Source organism: Parasteatoda tepidariorum, chromosome 9, assembly GCF_982258835.1.
Source record: "Parasteatoda tepidariorum strain Cologne lab strain chromosome 9, Ptep-v5.0, whole genome shotgun sequence".
Lineage (NCBI taxonomy): Eukaryota > Metazoa > Arthropoda > Arachnida > Araneae > Theridiidae > Parasteatoda > Parasteatoda tepidariorum.
Genome location: NC_141763.1, coordinates 97,660,567 through 97,676,112, shown reverse-complemented (window position 1 = coordinate 97,676,112; position 15,546 = coordinate 97,660,567). Strand labels below are relative to the sequence as shown.

General features: G+C 38.8%; 9 non-coding genes across 9 annotated transcripts; all 9 read right to left on the bottom strand.

The window, feature by feature from the left end:
• Positions 1–783: 783 nt before the first annotated feature.
• On the bottom strand, positions 784–875 carry TRNAM-CAU (transfer RNA methionine (anticodon CAU)). The gene is given in 2 exon segments: positions 784–819; positions 839–875. It is a non-coding gene; the product is annotated as a tRNA-Met (tRNA).
• Positions 876–4,015: 3,140 nt separating this feature from the next.
• On the bottom strand, positions 4,016–4,107 carry TRNAM-CAU (transfer RNA methionine (anticodon CAU)). Its single transcript is given in 2 exon segments — positions 4,016–4,051; positions 4,071–4,107. It is a non-coding gene; the product is annotated as a tRNA-Met (tRNA).
• A 2,129-nt stretch (positions 4,108–6,236) lies between these two features.
• Positions 6,237–6,328, bottom strand: TRNAM-CAU (transfer RNA methionine (anticodon CAU)). Its single transcript is given in 2 exon segments — positions 6,237–6,272; positions 6,292–6,328. It is a non-coding gene; the product is annotated as a tRNA-Met (tRNA).
• A 1,120-nt stretch (positions 6,329–7,448) lies between these two features.
• Positions 7,449–7,540, bottom strand: TRNAM-CAU (transfer RNA methionine (anticodon CAU)). The gene is given in 2 exon segments: positions 7,449–7,484; positions 7,504–7,540. It is a non-coding gene; the product is annotated as a tRNA-Met (tRNA).
• A 1,119-nt stretch (positions 7,541–8,659) lies between these two features.
• TRNAM-CAU (transfer RNA methionine (anticodon CAU)) lies at positions 8,660–8,751 on the bottom strand. The gene is given in 2 exon segments: positions 8,660–8,695; positions 8,715–8,751. It is a non-coding gene; the product is annotated as a tRNA-Met (tRNA).
• Positions 8,752–10,072: 1,321 nt separating this feature from the next.
• TRNAM-CAU (transfer RNA methionine (anticodon CAU)) lies at positions 10,073–10,164 on the bottom strand. Its single transcript is given in 2 exon segments — positions 10,073–10,108; positions 10,128–10,164. It is a non-coding gene; the product is annotated as a tRNA-Met (tRNA).
• A 917-nt stretch (positions 10,165–11,081) lies between these two features.
• TRNAM-CAU (transfer RNA methionine (anticodon CAU)) lies at positions 11,082–11,173 on the bottom strand. The gene is given in 2 exon segments: positions 11,082–11,117; positions 11,137–11,173. It is a non-coding gene; the product is annotated as a tRNA-Met (tRNA).
• A 716-nt stretch (positions 11,174–11,889) lies between these two features.
• On the bottom strand, positions 11,890–11,981 carry TRNAM-CAU (transfer RNA methionine (anticodon CAU)). Its single transcript is given in 2 exon segments — positions 11,890–11,925; positions 11,945–11,981. It is a non-coding gene; the product is annotated as a tRNA-Met (tRNA).
• Positions 11,982–12,696: 715 nt separating this feature from the next.
• TRNAM-CAU (transfer RNA methionine (anticodon CAU)) lies at positions 12,697–12,788 on the bottom strand. The gene is given in 2 exon segments: positions 12,697–12,732; positions 12,752–12,788. It is a non-coding gene; the product is annotated as a tRNA-Met (tRNA).
• Positions 12,789–15,546: the final 2,758 nt, after the last annotated feature.

Here is a 15,546-nt window from a genome sequence, read left to right as displayed (position 1 = left end):
GACCTTCAGATAACTCAATTTACAGCAGATTATGAGACTGACGCGCTGCCTACAGCGCTACCGAGGCACGTGAGAGAGTGAAGAGATATAATATTTAACTTTAACTATCCTTTCATTATTTTAATATTAACTCGGCAAAATGTATTATTGCACGACATAACTAACACAAAAAAGTACTGCCCCGGGAGAGGATCGAACTCACGACCTTCAGATAACTCAATTTAAAGCAGATTATGAGACTGACGCGCTGCCTACAGCACTACCGAGGCACGTGAGAGAGTGAAGAGATATAATATTTAACTTTAACTATCCTTTCATTATTTTAATATTAACTCGGCAAAATGTTTTATTGCACGACATAACTCCCACAAAAAAGTACTGCCCCAGGAGAGGATCGAACTCACGACCTTCAGATAACTCAATTTACAGCAGTATATGAGACTGACGCGCTGCCTACAGCGCTACCGAGGCACGTGAGAGAGTGAAGAGATATAATATTTAACTTTAACTATCCTTTCATTATTTTAATATTAACTCGGCAAAATGTATTATTGCACGACATAACTAACACAAAAAAGTACTGCCCCGGGAGAGGATCGAACTCACGACCTTCAGATAACTCAATTTAAAGCAGATTATGAGACTGACGCGCTCCCTACTGCGCTACCGAGGCACGTGAGAGAGTGAGGAGATATAATATTTAACTTTAACTATCCTTTCATTATTTTAATATTAACTCGGCAAAATGTATTATTGCACGACATAACTAACACAAAAAAGTACTGCCCCGGGTGAGGATCGAACTCACGACCTTCAGATAACTCAATTTAGAGCAAATTATGAGACTGACGCGCTCCCTACTGCGCTACCGAGGCACGTCAGTGTGTGAAGATATGTAATATTTAACTTTAACTATCCTTTCGTTATTTTAATATTAACTCTGCAAAATGTATTATTGCACGACATAACTAACACAAAAAAGTACTGCCCCGGGAGAGGATCGAACTCACTACCTTCAGATAACTCTATTTAGAGCAGATTATGAGACTGACGCGCTGCCTACTGCGCTACCGAGGCACATGAGAGAGTAAAGAAATATAATATTTAACTTTAACTATCCTTTCATTATTTTAATATTAACTCGGCAAAATGTATTATTGCACGACATAACTAACACAAAAAAGTACTGCCCCTGGAGAGGATCGAACTCACGACCTTCAGATAACTCAATTTAAAGCAGATTATGAGACTGACGCGCTGCCTACTGCTCTACCGAGACACGTGAGAGAGTGAAGAGATATAATATTTAACTTTAACTATCCTTTCGTTATTTTAATATGAACCCTACAATATGTTTTATTGCACGACATAACTCCCACAAAAAAGTACTGCCCCGGGAGAGGATCGAACTCACGACCGTCAGATAACTCAATTTACAGCAGATTATGAGACTGACGCGCTGCCTACAGCGCTACCGAGGCACGTGAGAGAGTGAAGAGATATAATATTTAACTTTAACTATCCTTTCGTTATTTTAATATTAACTCGGCAAAATGTATTATTGCACGACATAACTAACAGAAAAAATTACTGCCCCGGGTGAGTATCGAACTCACGACCTTCAGATAACTCAATTTAGAGCAGATTATGAGACTGACGCGCTGTCTACAGCGCTACCGAGGCACATGAGAGATTAAAGAAATATAATATTTAACTTTAACTATCCTTTCATTATTTTAATATCAACTCAGCAAAATTTTTTATTGCACGACATAACTAACACAAAAAAGTACTGCCCCGGGTGAGGATCGAACTCCCGACCTTCAGATAACTCAATTTAGAGCAAATTATGAGACTGACGCACTCCCCACTGCGCTACCGAGGCACGTCAGTGTGTGCAGAGATGCAATATTTAACTTTAACTATCCTTTCATTATTTTAATATTAACTCGGCAAAATGTATTATTGCCCGACATAACTCCCACAAAACAGTGCTGCCCCGGGTGAGGATCGAACTCACGACCTTCAGATAACTCAATTTAGAGCAGATTATGAGACTGACGCGCTGCCTACTGCGCTTCCGAGGCACGGGAGAGAGTGAAGAAATATAATATTTAACTTTAACTATCCTTTCATTATTTTAATTTTAACTCGGCAAAATATATTATTGCACGACATAACTCCCCCCAAAAAGTACTGCCCCGGGTGAGGATCGAACTCACGACCTTCAGATAACTCAATTTAGACCAGATTATGAGACTGACGCGCTGCCTACTGCGCTACAGAGGCACACGAGAGAATGAAGAGAAAAAATATTTAACTTTAACTATCCTTTCACTTTTTTAATATTAACTCGGCAAAATGTATTATTGCACGACATAACTAACACAAAAAAGTACTGCCCCTGGAGAGGATCGAACTCACGACATTCAGATAACTCAATTTAAAGCAGATTATGAGACTGACGCGCTGCCTACTGCTCTACCGAGGCACGTGAGAGAGTGAAGAGATATAACATTTAACTTTAACTATCCTTTCGTTATTTTAATATGAACCCTACAAAATGTTTTATTGCACGACTTAACTCCCACAAAAAAGTACTGCCCCGGGAGAGGATCGAACTCACGACCTTCAGATAACTCAATTTACAGCAGATTATGAGACTGACGCGCTGCCTACAGCGCTACCGAGGCACGTGAGAGAGTGAAGAGATATAATATTTAACTTTAACTATCCTTTCGTTATTTTAATATTAACTCGGCAAAATGTATTATTGCACGACATAACTAACACAAAAAAGTACTGCCCCGGGGGAGGATCGAACTCACGACCTTCAGATAACTCAATTTACAGCAGATTATGAGACTGACGCACTGCCTACAGCGCTACCGAGGCACGTGAGAGAGTGAAGAGATATAATATTTAACTTTAACTATCCTTTCATTATTTTAATATTAACTCGGCAAAATGTATTATTGCACGACATAAGTAACACAAAAAAGTACTGCCCCGGGAGAGGATCGAACTCACGACCTTCAGATAACTCAATTTAAAGCAGATTATGAGACTGACGCGCTGCCTACAGCGCTACCGAGGCTCGTGAGAGAGTGAAGAGATATAATATTTAACTTTAACTATCCTTTCATTATTTTAATATTAACTCGGCAAAATGTTTTATTGCACGACATAACTCCCACAAAAAAGTACTGCCCCGGGAGAGGATTGAACTCACGACCTTCAGATAACTCAATTTACAGCAGATTATGAGACTGACGCACTGCCTACAGCGCTACCGAGGCACGTGAGAGAGTGAAGAGATATAATATTTAACTTTAACTATCCTTTCATTATTTTAATATTAACTCGGCAAAATGTATTATTGCACGACATAACTAACACAAAAAAGTACTGCCCCGGGAGAGGATCGAACTCACGACCTTCAGATAACTCAATTTAAAGCAGATTATGAGACTGACGCGCTGCCTACAGCACTACCGAGGCACGTGAGAGAGTGAAGAGATATAATATTTAACTTTAACTATCCTTTCATTATTTTAATATTAACTCGGCAAAATGTTTTATTGCACGACATAACTCCCACAAAAAAGTACTGCCCCGGGAGAGGATCGAACTCACGACCTTCAGATAACTCAATTTACAGCAGTATATGAGACTGACGCGCTGCCTACAGCGCTACCGAGGCACGTGAGAGAGTGAAGAGATATAATATTTAACTTTAACTATCCTTTCATTATTTTAATATTAACTCGGCAAAATGTATTATTGCACGACATAACTAACACAAAAAAGTACTGCCCCGGGAGAGGATCGAACTCACGACCTTCAGATAACTCAATTTAAAGCAGATTATGAGACTGACGCGCTCCCTACTGCGCTACCGAGGCACGTGAGAGAGTGAGGAGATATAATATTTAACTTTAACTATCCTTTCATTATTTTAATATTAACTCGGCAAAATGTATTATTGCACGACATAACTAACACAAAAAAGTACTGCCCCGGGTGAGGATCGAACTCACGACCTTCAGATAACTCAATTTAGAGCAAATTATGAGACTGACGCGCTCCCTACTGCGCTACCGAGGCACGTCAGTGTGTGAAGAGATGTAATATTTAACTTTAACTATCCTTTCGTTATTTTAATATTAACTCTGCAAAATGTATTATTGCACGACATAACTAACACAAAAAAGTACTGCCCCGGGAGAGGATCGAACTCACTACCTTCAGATAACTCAATTTAGAGCAGATTATGAGACTGACAAGCTGCCTACTGCGCTACCGAGGCTCATGAGAGAGTAAAGAAATATAATATTTAACTTTAACTATCCTTTCATTATCTTAATATTAACTCGGCAAAATGTATTATTGCACGACATAACTAACACAAAAAAGTACTGCCCCTGGAGAGGATCGAACTCACGACCTTCAGATAACTCAATTTAAAGCAGATTATGAGACTGACGCGCTGCCTACTGCTCTACCGAGACACGTGAGAGAGTGAAGAGATATAATATTTAACTTTAACTATCCTTTCGTTATTTTAATATGAACCCTACAATATGTTTTATTGCACGACATAACTCCCACAAAAAAGTACTGCCCCGGGAGAGGATCGAACTCACGACCGTCAGATAACTCAATTTACAGCAGATTATGAGACTGACGCGCTGCCTACAGCGCTACCGAGGCACGTGAGAGAGTGAAGAGATATAATATTTAACTTTAACTATCCTTTCGTTATTTTAATATTAACTCGGCAAAATGTATTATTGCACGACATAACAAACACAAAAAAGTACTGCCCCGGGTGAGTATCGAACTCACGACCTTCAGATAACTCAATTTAGAGCAGATTATGAGACTGACGCGCTGTCTACAGCGCTACCGAGGCACATGAGAGATTAAAGAAGTATAATATTTAACTTTAACTATCCTTTCATTATTTTAATATCAACTCAGCAAAATTTTTTATTGCACGACATAACTAACACAAAAAAGTACTGCCCTGGGTGAGGATCGAACTCACGACCTTCAGATAACTCAATTTAGAGCAAATTATGAGACTGACGCGCTCCCCACTGCGCTACCGAGGCACGTCAGTGTGTGCAGAGATGCAATATTTAACTTTAACTATCCTTTCGTTATTTTAATATTAACTCTGCGAAATGTATTATTGCACGACATAACTAACACAAAAAAGTACTGCCCCGGGAGAGGATTGAACTCACTACCTTCAGATAACTCAATTTAGAGCAGATTATGAGACTGACGCGCTGCCTACTGCGCTACCGAGGCACATGAGAGAGTAAAGAAATATAATATTTAACTTTAACTATCCTTTCATTATTTTAATATTAACTCGGCAAAATGTATCATTGCACGACATAACTAACACAAAAAAGTACTGCCCCGGGTGAGGATCGAACTCATGACCTTCAGATAACTCAATGTAGAGCAAATTATGAGACAGACGCGCTCCCCACTGCGCTACCGAGGCACGTCAGTGTGTGCAGAGATGCAATATTTAACTTTAACTATCCTTTCCTTATTTTAATATTAACTCTGCAAAATGTATTATTGCACGACATAAATAACACAAAAAAGTACTGCCCCGGGAGATGATCGAACTCACTACCTTCAGATAACTCAATTTAGAACAGATTATGAGACTGACGCGCTGCCTACTGCTCTACCGAGACACGTGAGAGAGTGAAGAGATATAATATTTAACTTTAACTATCCTTTCGTTATTTTAATATGAACCCTACAATATGTTTTATTGCACGACATAACTCCCACAAAAAAGTACTGCCCCGGGAGAGGATCGAACTCACGACCGTCAGATAACTCAATTTACAGCAGATTATGAGACTGACGCGCTGCCTACAGCGCTACCGAGGCACGTGAGAGAGTGAAGAGATATAATATTTAACTTTAACTATCCTTTCGTTATTTTAATATTAACTCGGCAAAATGTGTTATTGCACGACATAACTAACACAAAAAAGTACTGCCCCAGGTGAGTATCGAACTCACGACCTTCAGATAACTCAATTTAGAGCAGATTATGAGACTGACGCGCTGCCTACAGCGCTACCGAGGCACATGAGAGATTAAAGAAATATAATATTTAACTTTAACTATCCTTTCATTATTTTAATATCAACTCAGCAAATTTTTTATTGCACGACATAACTAACACAAAAAAGTACTGCCCCGGGTGAGGATCGAACTCACGACCTTCAGATAACTCAATTTAGAGCAAATTATGAGACTGACGCGCTCCCCACTGCGCTACCGAGGCACGTCAGTGTGTGCAGAGATGCAATATTTAACTTTAACTATCCTTTCGTTATTTTAATATTAACTCTGCGAAATGTATTATTGCACGACATAACTAACACAAAAAAGTACTGCCCCGGGAGAGGATCGAACTCACTACCTTCAGATAACTCAATTTAGAGCAGATTATGAGACTGACGCGCTGCCTACTGCGCTACCGAGGCACATGAGAGAGTAAAGAAATATAATATTTAACTTTAACTATCCTTTCATTATTTTAATATTAACTCGGCAAAATGTATCATTGCACGACATAACTAACACAAAAAAGTACTGCCCCGTGTGAGGATCGAACTCACGACCTTCAGATAACTCAATTTAGAGCAAATTATGAGACAGACGCGCTCCCCACTGCCCTACCGAGGCTCGTCAGTGTGTGCAGAGATGCAATATTTAACTTTAACTATCCTTTCGTTATTTTAATATTAACTCTGCAAAATGTATTATTGCACGACATAAATAACACAAAAAAGTACTGCCCCGGGAGATGATCGAACTCACTACCTTCAGATAACTCAATTTAGAGCAGATTATGAGACTGACGCGCTGCCTACTGCGCTACCGAGGCACGTCAGTGTGTGCAGAGATGCAATATTTAACTTTATCTATCCTTTTGTTATTTTAATATTAACTCTGCGAAATGTATTATTGCACGACATAACTAACACAAAAAAGTACTGCTCCGGGAGAGGATCGAACTCACGACCTTCAGATAACTCAATTTAGAGCAAATTATGAGACTGACGCGCTCCCCACTGCGCTACCGAGGCACGTCAGTGTGTGCAGAGATGCAATATTTAACTTTAACTATCCTTTCGTTATTTTAATTTTAACTCTGCAAAATGTATTATTGCACGACATAAATAACACAAAAAAGTACTGCCCCGGGAGATGATCGAACTCACTACCTTCAGATAACTCAATTTAGAGTAGATTATGAGACTGACGCGCTGCCTACTGCGCTACCGAGGCACATGAGAGAGTAAAGAAATATAATATTTAACTTTAACTATCCTTTCATTATTTTAATATTAACTCGGCAAAATGTATCATTGCACGACATAACTAACACAAAAAAGTCCTGCCCCGGGTGAGGATCGAACTCACGACCGTCAGATAACTCAATTTAGAGCAAATTATGAGACTGACGCGCTCCCCACTGCGCTACCGAGGCACGTCAGTGTGTGCAGAGGTGCAATATTTAACTTTAACTATCCTTTCGTTATTTTAATATTAACTCTGCAAAATGTATTATTGCACGACATAAATAACACAAAAAAGTACTGCCCCGGGAGATGATCGAACTCACTACCTTCAGATAACTCAATTTAGAGCAGATTATGAGACTGACGCGCTTCCTACTGCGCTACCGAGGCACATGAGAGAGTAAAGAAATATAATATTTAACTTTAACTATCCTTTCATTATTTTAATATTAACTCGGCAAAATGTATCATTGCACGACATAACTAACACAAAAAAGTACTACCCCGGGTGAGGATCGAACTCACGACATTCAGATAACTCAATTTAGAGCAAATTATGAGACTGACGCGCTCCCCACTGCGCTACCGAGGCACGTCAGTGTGTGCAGAGATGCAATATTTAACTTTAACTATCCTTTCGTTATTTTAATATTAACTCTGCGAAATGTATAATTGCACGACATAACTAACACAAAAAAGTACTGCTCCGGGAGAGGATCGAACTCACTACCTTCAGATAACTCAATTTAGAGCAGATTATGAGACTGACGCGCTGCCTACTGCGCTACCGAGGCACATGAGAGAGTAAAGAAATATAATATTTAACTTTAACTATCCTTTCATTATTTTAATATTAACTCGGCAAAATGTATTATTGCACGACATAACTAACACAAAAAAATACTGCCCCGGGAGAGGATCGAACTCACGACCTTCAGATAACTCAATTTAAAGCAGATTATGAGACTGACGCGCTGCCTCTGCTCTACCGAGGCACGTGAGAGAGTGAAGAGATATAATATTTAACTTTAACTATCCTTACGTTATTTTAATATGAACCCTACAAAATGTTTTATTGCACGACATAACTCCCACAAAAAAGTACTGCCCCAGGAGAGGATCGAACTCACGACCTTCAGATAACTAAATTTACAGCAGATTATGAGACTGACGCGCTGCTTACAGCGCTACCGAGGCACGTGAGAGAGTGAAGAGATATAATATTTAACTTTAACTATCCTTTCATTATTTTAATATTAACTCGGCAAAATGTATCATTGCACGACATAACTAACACAAAAAAGTACTGCCCCGGGTGAGGATCGAACTCACGACCTTCAGATAACTCAATTTAGAGCAAATTATGAGACTGACGCGCTCCCCACTGCGCTACCGAGGCACGTCAGTGTGTGCAGAGATGCCATATTTAACTTTAACTATCCTTTCGTTATTTTAATATTAACTCTGCAAAATGTATTATTGCACGACATAAATAACACAAAAAAGTACTGCCCCGGGAGATGATCGAACTCACTACCTTCAGATAACTCAATTTAGAGCAGATTATGAGACTGACGCGCTTCCTACTGCGCTACCGAGGCACATGAGAGAGTAAAGAAATATAATATTTAACTTTAACTATCCTTTCATTATTTTAATATTAACTCGGCAAAATGCATCATTGCACGACATAACTAACACAAAAAAGTACTGCCCCGGGTGTGGATCGAACTCACGACCTTCAGATAACTCAATTTAGAGCAAATTATGAGACTGACGCGCTCCCCACTGCGCTACCGAGGCACGTCAGTGTGTGCAGAGATGCAATATTTAACTTTAACTATCCTTTCGTTATTTTAATATTAACTCTGCGAAATGTATAATTGCACGACATAACTAACACAAAAAAGTACTGCTCCGGGAGAGGATCGAACTCACTACCTTCAGATAACTCAATTTAGAGCAGATTATGAGACTGACGCGCTGCCTACTGCGCTACCGAGGCACATGAGAGAGTAAAGAAATATAATATTTAACTTTAACTATCCTTTCATTATTTTAATATTAACTCGGCAAAATGTATTATTGCGCGACATAACTAACACAAAAAAATACTGCCCCGGGAGAGGATCGAACTCACGACCTTCAGATAACTCAATTTAAAGCAGATTATGAGACTGACGCGCTGCCTCTGCTCTACCGAGGCACGTGAGAGAGTGAAGAGATATAATATTTAACTTTAACTATCCTTACGTTATTTTAATATGAACCCTACAAAATGTTTTATTGCACGACATAACTCCCACAAAAAAGTACTGCCCCAGGAGAGGATCGAACTCACGACCTTCAGATAACTCAATTTACAGCAGATTATGAGACTGACGCGCTGCTTACAGCGCTACCGAGGCACGTGAGAGAGTGAAGAGATATAATATTTAACTTTAACTATCCTTTCGTTATTTTAATATTAACTCTGCGAAATGTATTATTGCACGACATAACTAACACAAAAAAGTACTGCCCCGGGAGAGGATCGAACTCACTACCTTCAGATAACTCAATTTAGAGCAGATTATGAGACTGACGCGCTGCCTACTGCGCTACCGAGGCACATGAGAGAGTAAAGAAATATAATATTTAACTTTAACTATCCTTTCATTATTTTAATATTAACTCGGCAAAATGTATCATTGCACGACATAACTAACACAAAAAAGTACTGCCCCGGGTGAGGATCGAACTCACGACCTTCAGATAACTCAATTTAGAGCAAATTATGAGACTGACGCGCTCCCCACTGCGCTACCGAGGCACGTCAGTGTGTGCAGAGATGCCATATTTAACTTTAACTATCCTTTCGTTATTTTAATATTAACTCTGCAAAATGTATTATTGCACGACATAACTAACACAAAAAAGTACTGCCCCGGGTGAGGATCGAACTCACGACCTTCAGATAACTCAATTTAGAGCAAATTATGAGACTGACGCGCTCCCCACTGCGCTACAGAGGCACGTCAGTGTGTGCAGAGATGCAATATTTAACTTTAACTATCCTTTCGTTATTTTAATATTAACTCTGCGAAATGTATAATTGCACGACATAACTAACACAAAAAAGTACTGCTCCGGGAGAGGATCGAACTCACTACCTTCAGATAACTCAATTTAGAGCAGATTATGAGACTGACGCGCTGCCTACTGCGCTACCGAGGCACATGAGAGAGTAAAGAAATATAATATTTAACTTTAACTATCCTTTCATTATTTTAATATTAACTCATAAAATGTATTATTGCACGACATAACTAACACAAAAAAGTACTGCCCCGGGAGAGGATCGAACTCACGACCTTCAGATAACTCAATTTAAAGCAGATTATGAGACTGACGCGCTGCCTACTGCTCTACCGAGGCACGTGAGAGAGTGAAGAGATATAATATTTAACTTTAACTATCCTTACGTTATTTTAATATGAACCCTACAAAATGTTTTATTGCCCGACATAACTCCCACAAAAAAGTACTGCCCCAGGAGAGGATCGAACTCACGACCTTCATATAACTCAATTTACAGCAGATTATGCGACTGACGCGCTGCTTACAGCGCTACCGAGGCACGTGAGAGAGTGAAGAGATATAATATTTAACTTTAACTATCCTTTCATTATTTTAATATTAACTCGGCAAAATGTATTATTGCACGACATAACTAACACAAAAAAGTACTGCCCCGGGTGAGGATCGAACTCACGACCTTCAGATAACTCAATTTAGAGCAGATTATGAGACTGACGCGCTGCCTACTGCGCTACCGAGGCACGTGAGAGAGTGAAGAGATATAATATTGAACTTTAACTATCCTTTCATTATTTTGATATTAACTCGGCAAAATGTATCATTGCACGACATAACTAACACAAAAAAGTACTGCCCCGGATGAGGATCGAACTCACGACCTTCAGATAACTCAATTTAGAGCAGATTATGAGACTGACGCGCTGCCTACTGCGCTACCGAGGCACGTGAGAGAGTGAAGAGATATAATATTGAACTTTAACTATCCTTTCATTATTTTAATATTAACTCGGCAAAATGTATCATTGCACGACATAACTAACACAAAAAAGTACTACCCCGGGTGAGGATCGAACTCACGACCTTCAGATAACACAATTTAGAGCAGATTATGAGACTGACGCGCTGCCTACTGCGCTACCGAGGCACGTGAGAGAGTGAACAGATATAATATTGAACTTTAACTATCCTTTCATTATTTTAATATTAACTAGGCAAAATGTATCATTGCACGACATAACTAACACAAAAAAGTACTGCCCCGGGTGAGGATCGAACTCACGACCTTCAGATAACTCAATTTAGAGCAGATTATGAGACTGACGCGCTGCCTAATGCGCTACCGAGGCACGTGAGAGAGTGAAGAGATATAATATTGAACTTTAACTATCCTTTCATTATTTTAATATTAACTCGGCAAAATGTATCATTGCACGACATAACTAACACAAAAAAGTACTGCCCCGGGTGAGGATCGAACTCACGACCTTCAGATAACTCAATTTAGAGCAGATTATGAGACTGACGCGCTGCCTACTGCGCTACCGAGGCACGTGAGAGAGTGAAGAGATATAATATTGAACTTTAACTATCCTTTCATTATTTTAATATTAACTCGGCAAAATATATCATTGCACGACATAACTAACACAAAAAAGTACTACCCCGGGTGAGGATCGAACTCACGACCTTCAGATAACTCAATTTAGAGCAGATTATAAGACTGACGCGCTGCCTACTGCTCTACCGAGGCACGTGAGAGAGTGAAGAGATATAATATTTAACTTTAACTATCCTTACGTTATTTTAATATGAACCCTACAAAATGTATTATTGCACGACATAACTCCCACAAAAAAGTACTGCCCCAGGAGAGGATAAACTCACGACCTTCAGATAACTCAATTTACAGCAGATTATGAGACTGACGCGCTGCTTACAGCGCTACCGAGGCACGTGAGAGAGTGAAGAGATATAATATTTAACTTTAACTATCCTTTCGTTATTTTAATATTAACTCGGCAAAATGTATTATTGCACGACATAACTAACACAAAAAAGTACTGCCCCGGGTGAGGATCGAACTCACGACCTTCAGATAACTCAATTTAGAGCAGATTATGAGACTGACGCGCTGCCTAATGCGCTACCGAGGCACGTGAGAGAGTGAAGAGATATAATATTGAACTTTAACTATCCTTTCATTATTTTAATATTAACTCGGCAAAATGTATCATTGCACGACATAACTAACACAAAAAAGTACTGCCCCGGGTGAGGATCGAACTCACGACCTTCAGATAACTCAATTTAGAGCAGATTATGAGACTGACGCGCTGCCTACTGCGCTACCGAGGCACGTGAGAGAGTGAAGAGATATAATATTTAACTTTAACTATCCTTTCATTATTTTAATATTAACTCGGCAAAATATATCATTGCACGACATAACTAACACAAAAAAGTACTACCCCGGGTGAGGATCGAACTCACGACCTTCAGATAACTCAATTTAGAGCAGATTATAAGACTGACGCGCTGCCTACTGCTCTACCGAGGCACGTGAGAGAGTGAAGAGATATAATATTTAACTTTAACTATCCTTACGTTATTTTAATATGAACCCTACAAAATGTATTATTGCACGACATAACTCCCACAAAAAAGTACTGCCCCAGGAGAGGATAAACTCACGACCTTCAGATAACTCAATTTACAGCAGATTATGAGACTGACGCGCTGCTTACAGCGCTACCGAGGCACGTGAGAGAGTGAAGAGATATAATATTTAACTTTAACTATCCTTTCGTTATTTTAATATTAACTCGGCAAAATGTATTATTGCACGACATAACTAACACAAAAAAGTACTACCCCGGGTGAGGATCGAACTCACGACCTTCAGATAACACAATTTAGAGCAGATTATGAGACTGACGCGCTGCCTACTGCGCTACCGAGGCACGTGAGAGAGTGAAGAGATATAATATTGAACTTTAACTATCCTTTCATTATTTTAATATTAACTCGGCAAAATGTATCATTGCACGACATAACTAACGCAAAAAGTACTGCCCCGGGTGAGGATCGAACTCACGACCTTCAGATAACTCAATTTAGAGCAGATAATGAGACTGACGCACTGCCTACTGCGCTACCGAGGCACGTGAGAGAGTGAAAAGATATAATATTTAACTTTAACCATCCTTTCGTTATTTTAATATGAACCCTACAAAATGTTTTATTGCACGACATAACTCCCACAAAAAAGTACTGCCCCGGGTGAGGATAGAACTCACGACCTTCAGATAACTCCATTTAGAGCAGATTATGAGACTGACGTGCTGCCTACTGCACTAACGAGGCACGTGAGAGAGTAAAGAAATATAATATTTAACTTTAACTATCCTTTCGTTATTTTAATATGAACTCTGCAAAATGTATTATTGCACGACATAACTCCCACAAAAAAGTACTGCCCCGGGTGTGGATCGAACTCATGACCTTCAGATAACTCAATTTGGAGCAGATCATGAGACTGACGCGCTGCCTACTGCGCTACCGTGGCACGTGAGAGAGTGACGAGATATAATATTTAACTTTAACTATCCTTTCATTATTTTAATATTAACTCGGCAAAATGTATTATTGCACGACATAACTAACACAAAAAAGTACTGCCCCTGGAGAGGATCGAACTCACGACCTTCAGATAACTCAATTTAAAGCAGATTATGAGACTGACGCGCTGCCTACTGCTCTACCGAGGCACGTGAGAGAGTGAAGAGATATAATATTTAACTTTAACTATCCTTTCGTTATTTTAATATGAACCCTACAAAATGTTTTATTGCACGACATAACTCCCACAAAAAAGTACTGCCCCGGGAGAGGATCGAACTCACGACCTTCAGATAACTCAATTTACAGCAGATTATGAGACTGACGCGCTGCCTACAGCGCTACCGAGGCACGTGAGAGAGTGAAGAGATATAATATTTAACTTTAACTATCCTTTCGTTATTTTAATATTAACTCGGCAAAATGTATTATTGCACGACATAACTAACACAAAAAAGTACTGCCCCGGGTGAGGATCGAACTCACGACCTTCAAATAACTCAATTTAGAGCAGATTATGAGACTGCCCTTATGAAAAAATCGAGGCATAAATGAGGTATAAACGAGGTATATTTTAAAGGTATAAAGGAGGTTGTTGTTTAAATACGTCGTAAAGGTTGAAATTGGTGCAAATGAATACTTCAAAATCAACCTCAAATATAGCTTAAATATACCTCCAGAGGTATATATGTTTCAGCTTGAAGTATATTTTTTTACACTTGTGGAAGTATTTATTCAACAACCTAAGGTGTGTCATTTTACACTTCAGGTTATTATAAATCAACCTCAGGTGTATTTTGCTCAACTTCAGGTAATTATTTTTCAACCTCAGGTATCTAATTTTATGCTTGTTGAGGTAGATATTTTTCAACCTATGGTGTGTCATTTTACACTTCATCTCATTATAAATCTACCTCAGGTGTATTTTGTTCGACATCAGGTAATTGTTTTTCAACCTCAGGTATATAATTTTATGCTTGTAGAGGTATATATTTATCAACCTGTGGTGCGTCGTTTTACACTTCTGGTTGTTATAAATCAACCTCAAATGTATTTTGTTCTACCTCAGGTAATTATTCTTCAACCTCAGGTATATAATTTTATGCTTGTAGAGGTATGTATTTTTCAACCTAAGGTGGGCCATTTTACACTTCTGGTTGTTAAAAATCAACCTGAAGTGTATTTTCAACAATTGGAAAGGTTATTTTTAATTAGCGCCATGTGTTCCATGTTCTACCTTAAGTTATTATTTCGTAACCTCAAGTATATATTTTTGTATTTTTAGAAGCATTAATTTATCACCCAAAGATGTTTTTTTTAGCACTTACGAAGGTGAGGTGTTATACGAACCACCTAGTTTATCAATTTTTAGACTCACTATATAAAAAATATAATATATATATATATAAAGATATTATATATATTATATGAAGAATAATGTACATTACATTTTTTTCACTAGTAGAGATCATTTATCAACCTGAAATTTTTAATA